Below are 20,805 nucleotides of genomic sequence, written 5' to 3'. Positions count from 1 at the left end.
CAAACCCAATAAACGAAACCAAGATAGAAGTACAAAAAACAAGAAAAAAAAAAGATGAAACAAAGAAAAACAATTACAACACAAAGCATGGCCATGCTCAAACTCAACAAAACAAAACATGCAAATAAGAACAAAAAAAAATGCAAACATCCCCTCTGCACATCACCTCTCCTGTAATGTGCCCTCCTCCGCTATAAGGAAAAGAAGTGCACTGAATAAAGTTAAAACACAAACAGTTAGTAATGGTAAGCATATTTCAAAACCAATAATTATTCATAATAGGAAACAAACCTTCCATAGAATTTGTTTTATAACAATGAACACTCTCTTTTGCATTCCACCTGTCCGCGCTGATCAGAACAAGCCATTTACAGAAGATACAAAATAAGATCTTAGAATTGTTATATAAATTAAGCTAGAGATTTGAATGCAATTATTAATCATAATAAGAAACACACCTCTCTTTGAGTTTGTTATATAAAAAGAGAGGCCATTTTGTATTTCGTGTGTTCATGCTCACTGGACAAGTATTCTGGAATAAATACACATTAAAATATTAAATTTCTAATAACTGTTAAACTAGAGAGTTTGGAGGCATGAACTTCTCTTGCAACTTCGAGTCCAGTTATAATCCATGGTATATCACAAAAAATATAAATTTTCTGAAGTAGATGTACTTCTACTAGGAATAATACAAACAATGCTTTCATACCATAGGGTCCACAAGGCTATAGTGTTGTATGTTAGCGCAATGGTTGATTGGTTGAAAGGTCGGTATGCTTGCTCGCTCAACATTGCCCACCTCTACTATAGGGCCTACACTGTGGAGGTGTCTGTTTCATGTGGAGCAAATAAAAGGCAAATTTAAAGATACCATGTGATGTATATGTCAATCAACTAATTCAATAATACAACCCAAGAACATGCTCGAAGGAGAAACAGTAGTGCAAACAAATAATAAAAATACTATTTTATTGGAAAACTACCACTCACCCATCCTCTATGCTGCATTAGCATTGCTTAAAGTATCTTCTCCACTCGACCATCCCAGAAACTACGACTGTAGTCACTTACTGCACAAAGTAATTTTGTATATGAAATCATGAATAAAACACGAGAAATTAAAAAAATATATACAGAGAGATAAATTAATCATACACGTACCTACTCGTTCTTCACTAATGTTATAACAACAACAACCATGAACAATAAGCCCTAAAAATTTGAACCCCAGTATAACTTTTCTCTTTATTTCGTATCAAAGTTTTCAAAAAATCTCAAACCTCACACCCATTAACAAGATCATACTACCTTCAAGCCATGACAAAAGGATAAATCATCATGCAAACAACATATACTACGGTGGATTAAAACACAATATTATTATGTTGGAACAAAATATGTCTCACCAATTGTTTGCGATGCGTTTGTAGAATCTCTAAGGTCTTTTCGCCACTTGACCTTCATAGACTACAGAACTGTAGTCATTCACTACAAAAAGAAAATCAATATAAATTGATTTGACACCACATATAACACATATAATAAATTGAAAGCAAGCAAATACAGTCACAAATGAGGAAAAGACAATTGATTGAAGTGCATTGCGTATAGTTAAGGTGATTCACCTTCATTTATCAATGATAACCTCCATCTCATTTCATTCATTTTCTCTCCCTACAAACAAAACCAAGAACAAACTACAAGAAATGAGAAATTGAGTACAACACAAGGCATTGTCACCCTCAAACTAGACAAAAACAAAACATGTAGACAACAACAAACAAAAACTTGGAAACACCCCCCTTGTACATTATTTCTATTGTAGTATCCTCCCCTCTACTGAAAAGAAAAAAAGTGGGGTGAATAAGGTTAAAATACAAACATAGATAGTAATGATAACATATTTCAAAACCGATAATTATTTATAATAGGAAACATACCTCCTAAAGAACTTGTTATATAACGAAAGACACCCTATTTTGTATTCCATTTACTTGTGCTCACAAAAACAAGCCATCTACAAAAAAAATATATAATAAAATATTAGAATCATTATAAAAATTATATTAGAGAGTTGAGTGTAATAATCAATCATAATATCAAACATACATGTCTTTGAGTTTTGTTATATAAAGGGGGATAATCTATATTGTATTTCACATATCCATGCTCACTGGAATCAACCATCTAAAATAGATACACAACAAACTATTAGGATTCTAATAAAAGTTAAACTAGAGAGTTGAACTTAATTACAGTCCATTTATATTCCATGCTATATACCATCTGATATAAATACACAACAAATTTTAGGATTCTAATAAAAGTTAAACTAGAGAGTTGAACTTAATTACAGTCCATTTATATTCCATGCTATATCGCAAAATATATAAATTTTCTAAACTAGAAGTAATTCTACAAGGAATAATGCAATTACTGTTGTCATAAGAGAAATAATTCTTTTTGTAGAGGGATTTAAGCATATTTAAACATATTGAACACCATAAATCCTAGAGGCGACAGAGCAATAGTGTTGTCCATTAGCACAGTGGTTGATTGGTTGAAGGGTATGTATGCTTGCTTGGTCAACCTTACCATCCTTTGTTGAGATTTGTAGCTTGGGAGGTACTCAAAACCCTAAGGTACAAGGTTGTGGAGGATTTGGACACACATGGACTTTGTAGGCAAAGAGTACCCAAGCTATGGGTTTTGCACCCAAAATTGTGGTTATGAATCCATGAAGAGATTTGATGACTTGGCACTTGGACATGATAAAGCACCCTTAAAGGAGAAAGGGGTTGCTTCAACTACCAAGAGAGTCCTTGTCATTGTCGAGAAATGAATTTTTATATGCTTTGAGTGGATGAAATGTCATAAAGATCAACCCTGACTTTGTTAAGGAGACCCTTCATGAAGGGCTAGATGTTAGCCTAAGAAAAAGATATAAATATGTGAGAGGAGAGACATCATTCCACCCATCCAAGGAGCAACACATCAAAGAATATACCTTTGAACTAGTTGCAGATCAGAAGGAGCTCAAGCAAAGTAGAGAAGGAGAATTTTTGTGTCTTCTTGAGACTGTTTTTGGGTCGATATTGATAGGCAATAGGCCGAGGGCTAAGAGGTGAATTATGGGCATATTTTGTGGACATTTGAGGAGGCTTTTGTCTTTATTTCAGGCCACAAGTTCTCTGGGTTGATTGTAGGTGAATGGCATATATATTAGGGAATGTCGAGAGGCCTAGTAAGAGGCCTAACGTAGGCGGCAATCACAACAGGGGATAACATAGTTAGAAGAGGCCTGAAGTGAGAGAAAACACAAGGTTTAGGGCTAACGTGTGCCCTAACCACAACTCAGAAAATGCAGAAAAAAGAGGTTAAGGGGAGCAACAGGAGGTTGCAGAACAATGTATGTTTGTTCTCTTGTATTGATGTTGTTGCTAGTGGATGGTTGTCCTTGTTTGGACAGAGTTTTAAGGGCATCTCTTTGGAGGGTAGCATAAGGTGTCCTTGCAACCCTAGATCATTTTGACAAGGAATTTGACCGCGATAAGAAGGGCAGACTTTGAGAAGCCTAGGGGTTTGGTTCTCGGAGAAATAAGGGCAACCAAGTAGGCTTATGAATCATCCCTAAGTTGATTGTTGGAGAAGGACTTTTAACAGTCAGAGTGGGCAACCCTCCATGCCCTAAGATTGTCTTCGTTGGAGCAACACGAGAAGGCAATAGTGAAAAGAAGTCCCAAAGAGACAAGGAGCAACAGTGGGCAGTTTAGGAGTTGTCCACAAACGAAGTTGTGAACACTCACAATAAGAAACTATGTGTTGATTCAATGATGGAGTAATGGTCAGCTAAAGGGCGGTTGGTGAGTCGTGTTTACTGCCCTAAAGGAGCAGGATTCAGTGAATCAGAGTGTGCACAACGAAACAACTTAGAGGGAGTTGAGATTGTCTAGACCATGGGGCAGAGGATTCAGCTGAAGACATGGAGGTGTGGTCTTTACTATCTTGGCAATGGGATTGAATGGGAATTCTCGTGGATTGGTAGTGAACCTGGTGAACAACAGTTTGTTGTATGGCATGTTGTTGATCATGGACTTCCTTTGACCTGCCATGGATCGTTGGGACAACTCGAGGATTGTTTTAGCATATATGAGATTGGCATGGAAAAGATTGCTTCATGTGATGGATAAGATGGTGGCAGGCTAGTTTTTTCATTGGATCGTGATGTTGCATATCCAATATTAGAGGGATGTGCATGTGTTGTGTTTGACCCAGGAGTATGAGTGCTTGCAGGACTAATTTGTGATGATGGTGGCCCGTGTTTGACTGTAGCTCAGACTGACCTTGTAGGACACGAGATGAGCCAGTGGAGACCATGTAGACTCAAAAGGAGTCTAGCTTAACAGGAAGCAACCCTATTGAAGTTTTAGATCTTCAGGTTCTATAGATGGTGACGTGTAGCTTCTTAGTGTTGGAAGTACCTCCCTCGCTAAGGAGGACCGTTGACATTTGTAGCATGGGGTGTACTCCAGACTTTAGGGTACAAGGTTGTTGAGGATTTGGACCCACATGGGCTTTGTGGGCAAGAGTACCCAAGCAATGGGCTTTGCAACCAATGTTGTGGGTGTGAATGCATGAGGAGATTTAATGACTTGGCACTTGGAAATGATAAAGCACACTTAAAGGAGCAAGGGGTTGCTTCAACAACCAAGAGAGACCTTGTCATTGTAGAGAAATGGATTTTTATATGTTTCGAGTGGGTGAATTGTCTTAAAGATCAAGTCGGCCTTAGTTTAAGAGACCCTTCTTTAAGGGCTAGAAGTCACCCTAAGAGAAAAATATAAGTATGTGAGGAGAGAGACCTCATTTCACACATCCAATTAGTGACATATCAAAGAATATACCTCTGCACTAGCCGTAGATCAAAAGGAGCTGAAATTAAGTGGGTTTATCTCGTTCACATTTGAGGGTTTTCTCTGTGTCTCAGGCCGCTGGTTCTCTGGGTTTATTGAAGGTCGAGAACATATCTTTTGGGGAGGGCAGATAGGCCTTGTAGGATGCCTAACCGAGGCCGAAATCACAGCAAGGGACAACAAAGTTAGAAGATGTCTGACGTGAGGGAAAGCACAAGTTTTGGATCAGAATTTAGGGCTGACATGTGCCCTAAACAAAGCTCAGAAATTGCAAAATAGTCGAGGTCAACACGAGCAGGAGGAGGTTGTAGAACAAGGTATGTATGTCCTCTCTTATTGATGTTGTTTGCTAGTAGAAGGTTGTCCTAGTTTGGACAGAGTTTGAAGGGAACCTAAAGGATTGTTTGGAGGGGAGCAAAAGGTGTCCTTACAACCCTAGATCTGTTTGACAAGAACAACCTTGACAGTTGTAAGACAGACAGACTTTAAGAAGCCTAAGGGTTTTGTTCTTAGATAAATAAGACCAACCAAGTAGGCTTATGAATCAACACTAAGTTGATTGTTGGAGAAAGATTTTTGACAATCATAATGGGCAGCCCTCCATGCCCTAAGATTGTCTTCATTGGAGCAATACAAGAAGGCAATAATGGGAAGAGGTCCCAAACAATTGAAGAGAAGTAGTGGGCAGTCTACGAGTTGTTTACAAATGGAGTTGTAAAAAACTCACAAGAAGACCCTATGTGTTGATTCAATGATTGACTAATGATCAGCTAGATGGCAGTTTGTGAGCCATGTTCAATGACTAAAAGGAGCAAGATTCATTGATAGAGGCAGATGAAGTTGTGGAACACTACGTCAGCGAGTAGGTGAAGTGTTGTCTTGTTCACGGTAGATCGATTAATGAAGCATTGACATCAAACCCTAGTTTGTATTTCCTGTATCAGTGATTGCATGAGGGCCATGATCCTTGGTATAGGATCCCTAGACAATTGTACTACAATTTGTTAATATAACGAAGTTGGGTTGTTGAAAAATGGTAAAATGTTTCCTATTTATGTACATGTTGATTTATTGTTGTATTTATTCCACAGTGCAAAGTAGTTTGTTGTGGCATTTGAGTTGGTCGTGTCATAGATTCAAAGACCCTAACCAAGATACTCTAGTGCCATGGAAAATCAAAATCCTCATCTCTAGGGCACATTGTGTGGGGGTGTGCATGTGATGTGGAGAAACAGATCACATAAATTTAAACCAACCATTTGATGTATATGTCAAACAACTAACTAAGTGGTACTACCCGAGAACCATGCTAGAAGGAGAAAACTTCAAGTAAACAAACAATAATAACACTATTTTGTTGGAAAACAACATGAATCACCCATCCTGTGCACTGCATCTACATTGCCTATCTTCTCCCCTCGAACCTCCGAGACAATACAATTGTAGTCACTCACTACACAAAGTAATATTATATATGAGATCATGAATAAACCACGAGATTTAATAACAAATATACAAAGCAATGTATTAAACATACACATACCTGCGCTCCCTTGGGTAACATTATAGAAGCGAATAGAATAAATCACTTACAATTTGTAGACTGTCTCACCCATCCTCTACCACATTTGTAGAATGTCTAAGGCATCTTCACCACTTCACCTTTGTAGATTGTACAATTGTAGCTCTTCACTACATAAAGAAGATCAATATAGTTGATTATTAGAGCATAGATAAAGCATATAATAAATTAAATAGCAAACAAATGGAGCCACAAATTAGCAAAATATACTTTTAATTGAAGTGCATTGCATATAGGTATCTTGACTCACCCTCATTTACGAACAATAACCTCGACTTTTCTTGTTTGCTTCCTTCGTTTCCTTTTCCACACCCAACAAATGAAACCGAGACCAAATTACAAAGAACATGAACAAAAAAAAAAAAAAAGAAAGGAAAACGAGTACAACAAACCCAATAAACGAAACCAAGATAGAAGTACAAAAAACAAGAAAAAAAAAAGATGAAACAAAGAAAAACAATTACAACACAAAGCATGGCCATGCTCAAACTCAACAAAACAAAACATGCAAATAAGAACAAAAAAAAATGCAAACATCCCCTCTGCACATCACCTCTCCTGTAATGTGCCCTCCTCCGCTATAAGCAAAAGAAGTGCACTGAATAGAGTTAAAACACACACAGTTATTAATGGTAAGCATAGTTCAAAACCAATAATTATTCATAATAGGAAACAAACCTTCCATAGAATTTGTTTTATAACAATGAACACTCTCTTTTGCATTCCACCTGTCCGCGCTGATCAGAACAATCCATTTACAGAAGATACAAAATAAGATCTTAGAATTGTTATATAAATTAAGCTAGATATTTGAATGCAATTATTAATCATAATAAGAAACACACCTCTCTTTGAGTTTGTTATATAAAAAGAGAGGCCATTTTGTATTTCATGTGTTCATGCTCACTGGACAAGTATTCTGGAATAAATACACATTAAAATATTAAATTTCTAATAATTGTTAAACTAGAGAGCTTGGAGGCATGAACTTGTCTTGCAACTTCGAGTCCAGTTATAATCCATGGTATATCACAAAAAATATAAATTTTCTGAAGTAGATGTACTTCTACTAAGAATAATACAAACAATGCTTTCATACCATAGGGTCCACAAGGCTATAGTGTTGTATGTTAGCGCAATGGTTGATTGGTTGAAAGGAAGGTATGCTTGCTCGCTCAACATTGCCCACCTCTACTATAGGGCCTACACTGTGGAGGTGTCTGTTTCATGTGGAGCAAATAAAAGGCAAATTTAAAGATACCATGTGATGTATATGTCAATCAACTAATTCAATAATACAACCCAAGAACATGCTCGAAGGAGAAACAGTAGTGCAAACAAATAATAAAAATACTATTTTATTCGAAAACTACCACTCACCCATCCTCTATGCTGCATTAGCATTGCTTAAAGTATCTTCTCCTCTCGACCATCCCAGAAACTACGACTGTAGTCACTTACTGCACAAAGTAATTTTGTATATGAAATCATGAATAAAACACAAGAGAAATTTAAAAAAAAATATACAGAGACATAAATTAATCATACACGTACCTACTCGTTCTTCACTAATGTTATAACAACAACAGCCATGAACAATAAGCCCTAAAAATGTGAACCCCAGTATAACTTTTCTCTTTATTTCATATCAAAGTTTTCAAAAAATCTCAAACCTCACACCCATTAACAAGATCATACTACCTTGAAGCCATGACAAAAGGATAAATCATCGTGCAAACGACATATACTATGGTGGATTAAAACACAATATTATTATGTTGGAACAAAATATGTCTCACCAATTGTTTGTGATGCGTTTGTAGAATCTCTAAGGTCTTTTCGCCACTTGACCTTCATAGACTACAGAACTGTAGTCATTCACTACAAAAAGAAAATCAATACAAATTTATTTGACACCACATATAACACATATAATAAATTGAAAGCAAGCAAATACAGTCGCAAATGAGGAAAAGACAATTGATTGAAGTGCATTGCGTATAGTTAAGGTGATTCACCTTCATTTATCAATGATAACCTCCATCTCATTTCATTCATTTTCTCTCCGTACAAACAAAACCAAGAACAAACTACAAGAAATGAGAAAATGAGTACAACACAAGGCATTGTCACCCTCAAACTAGAAAAAAAACAAAACATGTAGACAACAACAAACAAAAACTTGGAAACACCCCCCTTGCACATTATTTCTATTGTACTATCCTCCCCTCTACTGAAAAGAAAAAAAGTGGGGTGAATAAGGTTAAAATACAAACATAGATAGTAATGATAACATATTTCAAAACCGATAATTATTTATAATAGGAAACATACCTCCTAAAGAACTTGTTATATAACGAAAGACACCCTATTTTGTATTCCATTTACTTGTGCTCACCAAAACAAGCCATCTACAAAAAAAATATATAAAATAATAAAATAAAATATAATAAAATATTAGAATCATTATAAAAATTATATTAGAGAGTTGAGTGTAATAATCAATCATAATATGAAACATACATGTCTTTGAGTTTTGTTATATAAAGGGGGATAATCTATATTGTATTTCACATATCCATGCTCACTGGAATCAACCATCTAAAATAGATACACAACAAACTATTAGGATTCTAATAAAAGTTAAACTAGAGAGTTGAACTTAATTACAGTCCATTTATATTTCATGCTATATACCATCTGAAATAGATACACAACAAATTTTAGGACTCTAATAAAAGTTAAACTAGAGAGTTGAACTTAATTACAGTCCATTTATATTCCATGCTATATCGCAAAATATATAAATTTTCTAAACTAGAAGTAATTCTACAAGGAATAATGCAATTAATGTTGTCATAAGAGAAATAATTCTTTTTGTAGAGGGATTTAAGCATATTTAAACATATTGACCACCTAAAATCCTAGAGGCGACAGAGCAATAGTGTTGTCTATTAGCACAGTGGTTGATTGGTTGAAGGGTATGTATGCTTGCTTGGTCAACCTTACCATCCTTTGTTGAGATTTGTAGCTTGGGAGGTACTCAAAACCCTAAGGTACAAGGTTGTGGAGGATTTGGACACACATGGACTTTGTGGGCAAGAGTACCCAAGCTATGGGTTTTGCACCCAAAATTGTGGTTGTGAATCCATGAAGAGATTTGATGACTTGGCACTTGGACATGATAAAGCACCCTTAAAGGAAAAAGGGGTTGCTTCAACCACCAAGATAGTCCTTGTCATTGTCGAGAAATGAATTTTTATATGCATTGAATGGGTGAAATGTCATAAAGATCAACCCTGACTTTGTTAAGGAGACCCTTCATGAAGGGCTAGATGTTAGCCTAAGAAAAAGATATAAATATGTGAGAGGAGAGACATCATTCCACCCATCCAAGGAGCAACACATCAAAGAATATACCTTTGAACTAGTTGCAGATCAGAAGGAGCTCAAGCGAAGTAGAGAAGGAGAATTTTTGTGTCTTCTTGAGACTGTTTTTGGGTCGATATTGATAGGCAATAGGCCGAGGGATAAGAGGTGAATTATGGGCATATTTTGTGGACATTTGAGGAGGCTTTTGTCTTTATTTCAGGCCACAAGTTCTCTGGGTTGATTGTAGGTGAATGGCATATATATTAGGGAAGGTCGAGAGGCCTAGTAAGAGGCCTAACGTAGGCGGCAATCACAACAGGGGATAACATAGTTAGAAGAGGCCTGAAGTGAGAGAAAACACAAGGTTTAGGGCTAACGTGTGCCCTAACCACAACTCAGAAAATGCAGAAAAAAGAGGTTAAGGGGAGCAACAGGAGGTTGCAGAACAATGTATGTTTGTTCTCTTGTATTGATGTTGTTGCTAGTGGATGGTTGTCCTTGTTTGGACAGAGTTTTAAGGGCATCTCTTTGGAGGGTAGCATAAGGTGTCCTTGCAACCCTAGATCATTTTGACAAGGAATTTGACCGCGATAAGAAGGGCAGACTTTGAGAAGCCTAGGGGTTTGGTTCTCGGAGAAATAAGGGCAACCAAGTAGGCTTATGAATCATCCCTAAGTTGATTGTTGGAGAAGGACTTTTAACAGTCAGAGTGGGCAACCCTCCATGCCCTAAGATTGTCTTCGTTGGAGCAACACGAGAAGGCAATAGTGAAAAGAAGTCCCAAAGAGACAAGGAGCAACAGTGGGCAGTTTAGGAGTTGTCCACAAACGAAGTTGTGAACACTCACAATAAGAAACTATGTGTTGATTCAATGATGGAGTAATGGTCAGCTAAAGGGCGGTTGGTGAGTCGTGTTTACTGCCCTAAAGGAGCAGGATTCAGTGAATGAGAGTGTGCACAATGAAACAACTTAGAGGGAGTTGAGATTGTCTAGACCATGGGGCAGAGGATTCAGCTGAAGACATGGAGGTGTGGTCTTTACTATCTTGGCAATGGGATTGAATGGGAATTCTCGTGGATTGGTAGTGAACCTGGTGAACAACAGTTTGTTGTATGGCATGTTGTTGATCATGGACTTCCTTTGACCTGCCATGGATCGTTGGGACAACTCGAGGATTGTTTTAGCATATATGAGATTGGCATGGAAAAGATTGCTTCATGTGATCGATAAGATGGTGGCAGGCTAGTTTTTTCATTGGATCGTGATGTTGCATATCCGATATTAGAGGGATGTGCATGTGTTGTGTTTGACCCAGGAGTATGAGTGCTTGCAGGACTAATTTGTGATGATGGTGGCCCGTGTTTGACTGTAGCTCAGACTGACCTTGTAGGACACGAGATGAGCCAGTGGAGACCATGTAGACTCAGAAGGAGTCTAGCTTAACAGGAAGCAACCCTATTGAAGTTTTAGATCTTCAGGTTCTGTAGATGGTGACGTGTAGCTTCTTAGTGTTGGAAGTACCTCCCTCGCTAAGGAGGAGCGTTGACATTTGTAGCATGGGGGGTACTCCAAACTTTAGGGTACAGGGTTGTTGAGGATTTGGACCCACATGGGCTTTGTGGGCAAGAGTACCCAAGCGGTGGGCTTTGCAACCAATGTTGTGGGTGTGAATGCATGAGGAGATTTAATGACTTGGCACTTGGAAATGATAAAGCACACTTAAAGGAGCAAGGGGTTGCTTCAACAACCAAGAGAGCCCCTGTCATTGTAGAGAAATGGATTTTTATATGTTTCGAGTGGGTGAATTGTCTTAAAGATCAAGTCGGCCTTAGTTAAAGAGACCCTTCCTTAAGGGCTAGAAGTCACCCTAAGAGAAAAATATAAGTATGTGAGGAGAGAGACCTCATTTCACACATCCAATTAGTGACATATCAAAGAATATACCTCTGAACTAGCCGCAGATCAAAAGGAGCTCAAATGAAGTGGATAAGGAGCATTTTTGTGTCTTCTTGAAACTGTTTTGAGGGCCAAGATTGATAGGCACAAACAGAGGGCTAAGAGGTGAATTTTGGGGAGATTTCGTTCACGTTTGAGGGTTTTCTCTGTGTCTCAGGCTGCTGGTTCTCTGGGTTGATTGAAGGTCGAGAACATATCTTTTGGGGAGGGCAGATAGGCCTTGTAGGATGCCTAACCGAGGCCGAAATCACAGCAAGGGACAACAAAGTTAGAAGATGTCTGACGTGAGGGAAAGCACAAGTTTTGGATCAGAATTTAGGGCTGACATGTGCCCTAAACAAAGCTCAGAAATTGCAAAATAGTCGAGGTCAACGCGAGCAGGAGGAGGCCATAGAACAAGGTATGTATATCCTCTCTTATTGATGTTGTTTGCTAGAAGATGGTTGTCCTAGTTTGGACAGAGTTTGAAGGGAACCTAAAGGATTGTTTGGAGGGGAGCAAAAGGTGTCCTTACAACCCTAGATCTGTTTGACAAGAACAACCTTGACAGTTGTAAGACAGACAGACTTTAAGAAGCCTAAGGGTTTTGCTCTTAGATAAATAAGACCAACCAAGTAGGCTTATGAATCAACACTAAGTTGATTGTTGGAGAAAGATTTTTGACAGTCATAATGGGCAGCCCTCCATGCCCTAAGATTGTCTTCATTGGAGCAATACAAGAAGGCAATAATGGGAAGAGGTCCTAAACAATTGAAGAGAAGTAGTGGGCAGTCTACGAGTTGTTTACAAATGGAGTTGTAAAAAACTCACAAGAAGACCCTATGTGTTGATTCAATGATTGACTAATGATCAGCTAGATGGCAGTTTGTGAGCCATGTTCAATGACTAAAAGGAGCAAGATTCATTGATAGAGGCAGATGAAGTTGTGGAACGCTACATCAGCGAGTAGGTGAAGTGTTGTCTTGTTCACGGTAGATCGATTAATGAAGCACTGACATCAAACCCTAGTTTGTATTTCCTGTATCAGTCATTGCATGAGGGCCATGATCCTTGGTATAGGAGCCCTAGACAATTGTACTACAATTTGTTAATATAACGAAGTTGGGTTGTTGAAAAATGGTAAAAAGTTTCCTATTTATGTACATGTTGATTTATTGTTGTATTTATTCCACAGTGCAAAGTAGTTTGTTGTGGCATTTGAGTTGGTCGTGTCATAGATTCAAAGACCCTAACCTAGATACTCTAGTGCCATGGAAAATCAAAATCCTCGTCTCTAGGGCACATTGTGTGGGGGTGTGCATGTGATGTGGAGAAACAGATCACATAAATTTAAACCTACCATTTGATGTATATGTCAAACCACTAACTAAGTGGTACTACCCGAGAACCATGCTAGAAGGAGAAAACTTCAAGTAAACAAACAATAATAACACTATTTTGTTGGAAAACAACATGACTCACCCATCCTTTGCACTGCATCTACATTGCCTATCTTCTCCCCTCGAACCTCCGAGACACTACAATTGTAGTCACTCACTACACAAAGTAATATTATATATGAGATCATGAATAAACCACGAGATTTAATAACAAATATACAAAGCGATGTATTAAACATACACATACCTGCGCTCCCTTGGGTAATATTATAGAAGCGAATAGAATAAATCACTTACAATTTGTAGACTGTCTCACCCATCCTCTACCACATTTGTGGAATGTCTAAGGCATCTTCACCACTTCACCTTTGTAGATTGTACAATTGTAGCTCTTCACTACATAAAGAAGATCAATATAGTTGATTATTAGATCATAGATAAAGCATATAATAAATTAAATAGCAAACAAATGGAGCCACAAATTAGCAAAATATACTTTTAATTGAAGTGCATTGCATATAGGTATCTTGACTCACCCTCATTTACGAACAATAACCTCAACTTTTCTTGTTTGCTTCCTTCGTTTCCTTTTCCACACCCAAAAAATGAAACCGAGACCAAATTACAAAGAACATGAACAGAAAAAGAAAAAAAAGAAAGGAAAACGAGTACAACAAACCCAATAAACGAAACCAAGATAGAAGTACAAAAAACAAGAAAAAAAAAAGATGAAACAAAGAAAAACAATTACAACACAAAGCATGGCCATGCTCAAACTCAACAAAACAAAACATGCAAATAAGAACAAAAAAAAAATGCAAACATCCCCTCTGCACATCACCTCTCCTGTAATGTGCCCTCCTCCGCTATAAGGAAAAGAAGTGCACTGAATAAAGTTAAAACACAAACAGTTAGTAATGGTAAGCATATTTCAAAACCAATAATTATTCATAATAGCAAACAAACCTTCCATAGAATTTGTTTTATAACAATGAACACTCTCTTTTGCATTCCACCTGTCCGCGCTGATCAGAACAAGCCATTTACAGAAGATACAAAATAAGATCTTAGAATTGTTATATAAATTAAGCTAGAGATTTGAATGCAATTATTAATCATAATAAGAAACACACCTCTCTTTGAGTTTGTTATATAAAAAGAGAGGCCATTTTGTATTTCGTGTGTTCATGCTCACTGGACAAGTATTCTGGAATAAATACACATTAAAATATTAAATTTCTAATAACTATTAAACTAGAGAGTTTGGAGGCATGAACTTGTCTTGCAACTTTGAGTCCAGTTATAATCCATGGTATATCACAAAAAATATAAATTTTCTGAAGTAGATGTACTTCTACTAGGAATAATACAAACAATGCTTTCATACCATAGGGTCCACAAGGCTATAGTGTTGTATGTTAGCGCAATGGTTGATTGGTTGAAAGGTCGGTATGCTTGCTCGCTCAACATTGCCCACCTCTACTATAGGGCCTACACTGTGGAGGTGTCTGTTTCATCTGGAGCAAATAAAATGCAAATTTAAAGATACCTTGTGATGTATATGTCAATCAACTAATTCAGTAATACAACCCAAGAACATGCTCGAAGGAGAAACAGTAGTGCAAACAAATAATAAAAATACTATTTTATTGGAAAACTACCACTCACCCATCCTCTATGCTGCATTAGCATTGCTTAAAGTATCTTCTCCACTCGACCATCCCAGAAACTACAACTGTAGTCACTTACTGCACAAAGTATTTTTGTATATGAAATCATTAATAAAACACGAGAAATCAAAAAAAAATATATACAGAGAGATAAATTAATCATACACGTACCTACTCGTTCTTCACTAATGTTATAACATCAACAGCCATGAACAATAAGCCCTAAAAATTTGAACCCCAGTATAACTTTTCTCTTTATTTCGTATCAAAGTTTTCAAAAAAATCTCAAACCTCACACCCATTAACAAGATCATACTACCTTGAAGCCATGACAAAAGGATAAATCATCGTGCAAACGACATATAGACATATACTACGGTGGATTAAAACACAATATTATTATGTTGGAACAAAATATGTCTCACCAATTGTTTGCGATGCGTTTGTAGAATCTCTAAGGTCTTTTCGCCACTTGACCTTCATAGACTACAGAACTGTAGTCATTCACTACAAAAAGAAAATCAATATAAATTGATTTGACACCACATATAACACATATAATAAATTGAAAGCAAGCAAATACAGTCACAAATGAGGAAAAGACAATTGATTGAAGTGCATTGCGTATAGTTAAGGTGATTCACCTTCATTTATCAATGATAACCTCCATCTCATTTCATTCATTTTCTCTCCCTACAAACAAAACCAAGAACAAACTACAAGAAATGAGAAAATGAGTACAACACAAGGCATTGTCACCCTCAAACTAGACAAAAACAAAACATGTAGACAACAACAAACAAAAACTTGGAAACACCCCCCTTGCACATTATTTCTATTGTAGTATCCTCCCCTCTACTGAAAAGAAAAAAAGTGGGGTGAATAAGGTTAAAATACAAACATAGATAGTAATGATAACATATTTCAAAACCGATAATTATTTATAATAGGAAACATACCTCCTAAAGAACTTGTTATATAACGAAAGACACCCTATTTTGTATTCCATTTACTTGTGCTCACAAAAACAAGCCATCTACAAAAAAAAATATAATAAAATATTAGAATCATTATAAAAATTATATTAGAGAGTTGAGTGTAATAATCAATCATAATATGAAACATACATGTCTTTGAGTTTTGTTATATAAAGGGGGATAATCTATATTGTATTTCACATATCCATGCTCACTGGAATCAACCATCTAAAATAGATACACAACAAGCTATTAGGATTCTAATAAAAGTTAAACTAGGGAGTTGAACTTAATTACAGTCCATTTATATTCCATGCTATATACCATCTGAAATAGATACACAACAAATTTTAGGATTCTAATAAAAGTTAAACTAGAGAGTTGAACTTAATTACAGTCCATTTATATTCCATGCTATATCGCAAAATATATAAATTTTCTAAACTAGAAGTAATTCTACAAGGAATAATGCAATTAATGTTGTCATGAGAGAAATAATTCTTTTTGTAGAGGGATTTAAGCATATTTAAACATATTGAACACCTAAAATCCTAGAGGCGACAGAGCAATAGTGTTGTCTATTAGCACAATAGTGTTGTCTATTAGCACAGTGGTTGATTGGTTGAAGGGTATGTATGCTTGCTTGGTCAACCTTACCATCCTTTGTTGAGATTTGTAGCTTGGGAGGTACTCAAAACCCTAAGGTACAAGGTTGTGGAGGATTTGGACACACATGGACTTTGTGGGCAAGAGTACCCAAGCTATGGGTTTTGCACCCAAAATTGTGGTTGTGAATCCATGAAGAGATTTGATGACTTGGCACTTGGACATGATAAAGCACCCTTAAAGGAGAAAGGGGTTGCTTCAACCACCAAGAGAGTCCTTGTCATTGTCGAGAAATGAATTTTTATATGCTTTGAGTGGGTGAAATGTCATAAAGATCAACCTTGACTTTGTTAAGGAGACCCTTCATGAAGGGCTAGATGTTAGCGTAAGAAATAGATATAAATATGTGAGAGGAGAGACATCATTCCACCCATCCAAGGAGCAACACATCAAAGAATATACCTTTGAACTAGTTGCAGATCAGAAGGAGCTCAAGCGAAGTAGAGAAGCAGAATTTTTGTGTCTTCTTGAGACTGTTTTTGGGTCGATATTGATAGGCAATAGGCCGAGGGCTAAGTGGTGAATTATGGGCATATTTTGTGGACATTTGAGGAGGCTTTTGTATTTATTTCAGGCCACAGGTTCTCTGGGTTGATTGTAGGTGAATGGCATATATATTAGGGAAGGTCGAGAGGCCTAGTAAGAGGCCTAATGTAGGCGACAATCACAACAGGGGATAACAAAGTTAGAAGAGGCCTGAAGTGAGAGAAAAAACAAGGTTTAGGGCTAACGTGTGCCCTAACCACAACTCAGAAAATGCAAAAAAAAGAGGTTAAGGGGAGCAACAGGAGGTTGCAGAACAATGTATGTTTGTTCTCTTGTATTGATGTTGTTGCTAGTGGATGGTTGTCCTTGTTTGGACAGAGTTTTAAGGGCATCTCTTTGGAGGGTAGCATAAGGTGTCCTTGCAACCCTACATCATTTTGACAAGGAATTTGACCGCGATAAGAAGGGAAGACTTTGAGAAGCCTAGGGGTTTGGTTCTCGGAGAAATAAGGGCAACCAAGTAGGCTTATGAATCATCCCTAAGTTGATTGTTGGAGAAGGACTTTTAACAGTCAGAGTGGGCAACCCTCCATGCCCTAAGATTGTCTTCGTTGGAGCAACATGAGAGGGCAATAGTGAAAAGAAGTCCCAAAGAGACAAGGAGCAACAGTGGGCAGTTTAGGAGTTGTCCACAAACGAAGTTGTGAACACTCACAATAAGAAACTATGTGTTGATTCAATGATGGAGTAATGGTCAGCTAAAGGGCAGTTGGTGAGTCGTGTTTACTGCCCTAAAGGAGCAAGATTCAGTGAATCAGAGTGTGCACAACGAAACAACTTAGAGGGAGTTGAGATTGAATAGACCATGGGGCAGACGGTTTAGCTGAAGACAAGGAGGTGTGGTCTTTACTATCTTGGCAAAGGGATTGAATGGGAATTCTCGTGGATTGGTAGTGAACCTGGTGAACAACAGTTTGTTGTATGGAATGTTGTTGATCATGGACTTCCTTTGACCTGCCATGGATCGTTGGGACAACTCAAGGATTGTTTTAGCATATATGAGATTGGCATGGAAAAGATTTCTTCATGTGATGGATAAGATGGTGGCAAGCTAGTTTTTTCATTGGATCGTGATGTTGCATATCTGATATTAGAGGGATGTGCATGTGTTGTGTTTGACCCAGGAGTATGAGTGCTTGCAGGACTATTTTGTGATGATGGTGGCCCGTGTTTGACTGTAGCTCAGACTGACCTTGTAGGACACGAGATGAGCCAGTGGAGACCACGTAGACTCAGAAGGAGTCTAGCTTAACAGGAAGCAACCCTATTGATGTTTTAGATCTTCAGGTTCTGTAGATGGTGACGTGTAGCTTCTTAGTGTTGGAAGTACCTCCCTCGCTAAGGAGAAGCGTTGACATTTGTAGCAAGGGGGGTACTCCAGACTTTACGGTACAGGGTTGTTGAGGATTTGGACCCACATGGGCTTTGTGGGCAAGAACCCAAGCGGTGGGCTTTGCAACCAAAGTTGTGGGTGTGAATGCATGAGGAGATTTAATGACTTGGCACTTGGAAATGATAAAGCACACTTAAAGGAGCAAGGGGTTGCTTCAACAACCAAGAGAGCCCTGTCATTGTAGAGAAATGGATTTTTATATGTTTCGAGTGGGTGAATTGTCTTAAAGATCAAGTCGCCTTAGTTAAAGAGACCCTTCCTTAAGGGCTAGAAGTCACCCTAAGAGAAAAATATAAGTATGTGAGGAGAGAGACCTCATTTGACACATCAATTAGTATGTTTCGAGTAGTGATATTGTCTTAAAGATCAAGTCGGCCTTAGTTAAAGAGACCCTTCCTTAAGGGCTAGAAGTCACCCTAAGAGAAAAATATAAGTATGTGAGGAGAGAGACCTCATTTCACACATCCAATTAGTGACATATCAAAGAATATACCTCTGAACTAGCCGCAGATCAAAAGGAGCTCAAATGAAGTGGATAAGGAGCATTTCTGTGTCTTCTTGAAACTGTTTTGAGGGCCAAGATTGATAGGCAACAAACCAAGGGCTAAGAGGTGAATTTTGGGGAGATTTCATTCACGTTTGAGGGTTTTCTCTGTGTCTCAGGCCGCTGGTTCTCTGGGTTGATTGAAGGTCGAGAACATATCTTTTGGGGAGGGCAGATAGGCCTTGTATGATGCCTAACCGAGGCCGAAATCACAGCAAGGGACAACAAAGTTAGAAGATGTCTGACGTGAGGGAAAGCACAAGTTTTGGATCAGAATTTAGGGCTGACATGTGCCCTAAACAAAGCTCAGAAATTGCAAAATAGTCGAGGTCAACGCGAGCAGGAGGAGGTTGTAGAACAAGGTATGTATGTCCTCTCTTATTGATGTTGTTTGCTAGTAGATGGTTGTCCTAGTTTGGACAGAGTTTGAAGGGAACCTAAAGGATTGTTTGGAGGGGAGCAAAAGGTGTCCTTACAACCCTAGATCTGTTTGACAAGAACAACCTTGACAGTTGTGAGACAGACAGACTTTAAGAAGCCTAAGGGTTTTGTTCTTAGATAAATAAGACCAACCAAGTAGGCTTATGAATCAACACTAAGTTGATTGTTGGAGAAAGATTTTTGACAGTCATAATGGGCAGCCCTCCATGCCCTAAGATTGTCTTCATTGGAGCAATACAAGAAGGCAATAATGGGAAGAGGTCCCAAACAATTGAAGAGAAGTAGTGGGCAGTCTACGAGTTGTTTACAAATGGAGTTGTAAAAAACTCACAAGAAGACCCTATGTGTTGATTCAATGATTGACTAATGATCAGCTAGATGGCAGTTTGTGAGCCATGTTCAATGACTAAAAGGAGCAAGATTCATTGATAGAGGCAGATGAAGTTGTGGAACGCTACATCAGCGAGTAGGTGAAGTGTTGTCTTGTTCACGGTAGATCGATTAATGAAGCACTGACATCAAACCCTAGTTTGTATTTCCTGTATCAGTGATTGCATGAGGGCCATGATCCTTGGTATAGGAGCCCTAGACAATTGTACTACAATTTGTTAATATAACGAAGTTGGGTTGTTGAAAAATGGTAAAAAGTTTCCTATTTATGTACATGTTGATTTATTGTTGTATTTATTCCACAGTGCAAAGTAGTTTGTTGTGGCATTTGAGTTGGTCGTGTCATAGATTCAAAGACCCTAACCTAGATACTCTAGTGCCATGGAAAATCAAAATCCTCGTCTCTAGGGCACATTGTGTGGGGTGTGCATGTGATGTGGAGAAACAGATCACATAAATTTAAACCTACCATTTGATGTATATGTCAAACCACTAACTAAGTGGTACTACCCGAGAACCATGCTAGAAGGAGAAAACTTCAAGTAAACAAACAATAATAACACTATTTTGTTGGAAAACAACATGACTCACCCATCCTTTGCACTGCATCTACATTGCCTATCTTCTCCCCTCGAACCTCCGAGACACTACAATTGTAGTCACTCACTACACAAAGTAATATTATATATGAGATCATGAATAAACCACGAGATTTAATAACAAATATACAAAGCGATGTATTAAACATACACATACCTGCGCTCCCTTGGGTAATATTATAGAAGCGAATAGAATAAATCACTTACAATTTGTAGACTGTCTCACCCATCCTCTACAACATTTGTAGAATGTCTAAGGCATCTTCACCACTTCACCTTTGTAGATTGTACAATTGTAGCTCTTCACTACATAAAGAAGATCAATATAGTTGATTATTAGATCATAGATAAAGCATATAATAAATTAAATAGC

At 37.7% G+C, this 20,805-nt stretch overlaps 1 long non-coding RNA gene across 2 annotated transcripts; it reads right to left on the bottom strand.

Annotated features, from left to right (window-relative positions):
• Nucleotides 1–56: 56 nt before the first annotated feature.
• Nucleotides 57–20,739, bottom strand: LOC149207559 (uncharacterized). Of its 2 annotated transcripts, none has more exons than XR_016252026.1 (19): nucleotides 20,640–20,739; nucleotides 20,425–20,499; nucleotides 15,836–15,912; nucleotides 15,521–15,569; nucleotides 15,302–15,383; nucleotides 14,875–14,954; nucleotides 14,594–14,723; nucleotides 14,340–14,413; nucleotides 14,173–14,231; nucleotides 13,743–14,092; nucleotides 13,504–13,602; nucleotides 13,289–13,363; nucleotides 1,629–1,677; nucleotides 1,410–1,491; nucleotides 994–1,073; nucleotides 713–833; nucleotides 459–532; nucleotides 292–350; nucleotides 57–211 (listed from the first exon to the last, which is right to left on the bottom strand). It is a non-coding gene; the product is annotated as an uncharacterized LOC149207559 (long non-coding RNA). The 2 variants fall into 2 exon arrangements; XR_016252027.1 differs by having other exon boundaries at nucleotides 14,594–14,714.
• Between the last annotated feature and the right edge of the window lie 66 nt (nucleotides 20,740–20,805).

This window comes from Pinus tabuliformis, chromosome 1_2 (assembly GCF_031772625.1).
Source record: "Pinus tabuliformis cultivar Carrire ecotype Pingquan chromosome 1_2, CPIR1, whole genome shotgun sequence".
Taxonomy (NCBI): domain Eukaryota; kingdom Viridiplantae; phylum Streptophyta; class Pinopsida; order Pinales; family Pinaceae; genus Pinus; species Pinus tabuliformis.
The sequence above is the reverse complement of the archived record's forward strand: the minus strand, read 5'-3'. Positions and strand labels throughout refer to the sequence as shown.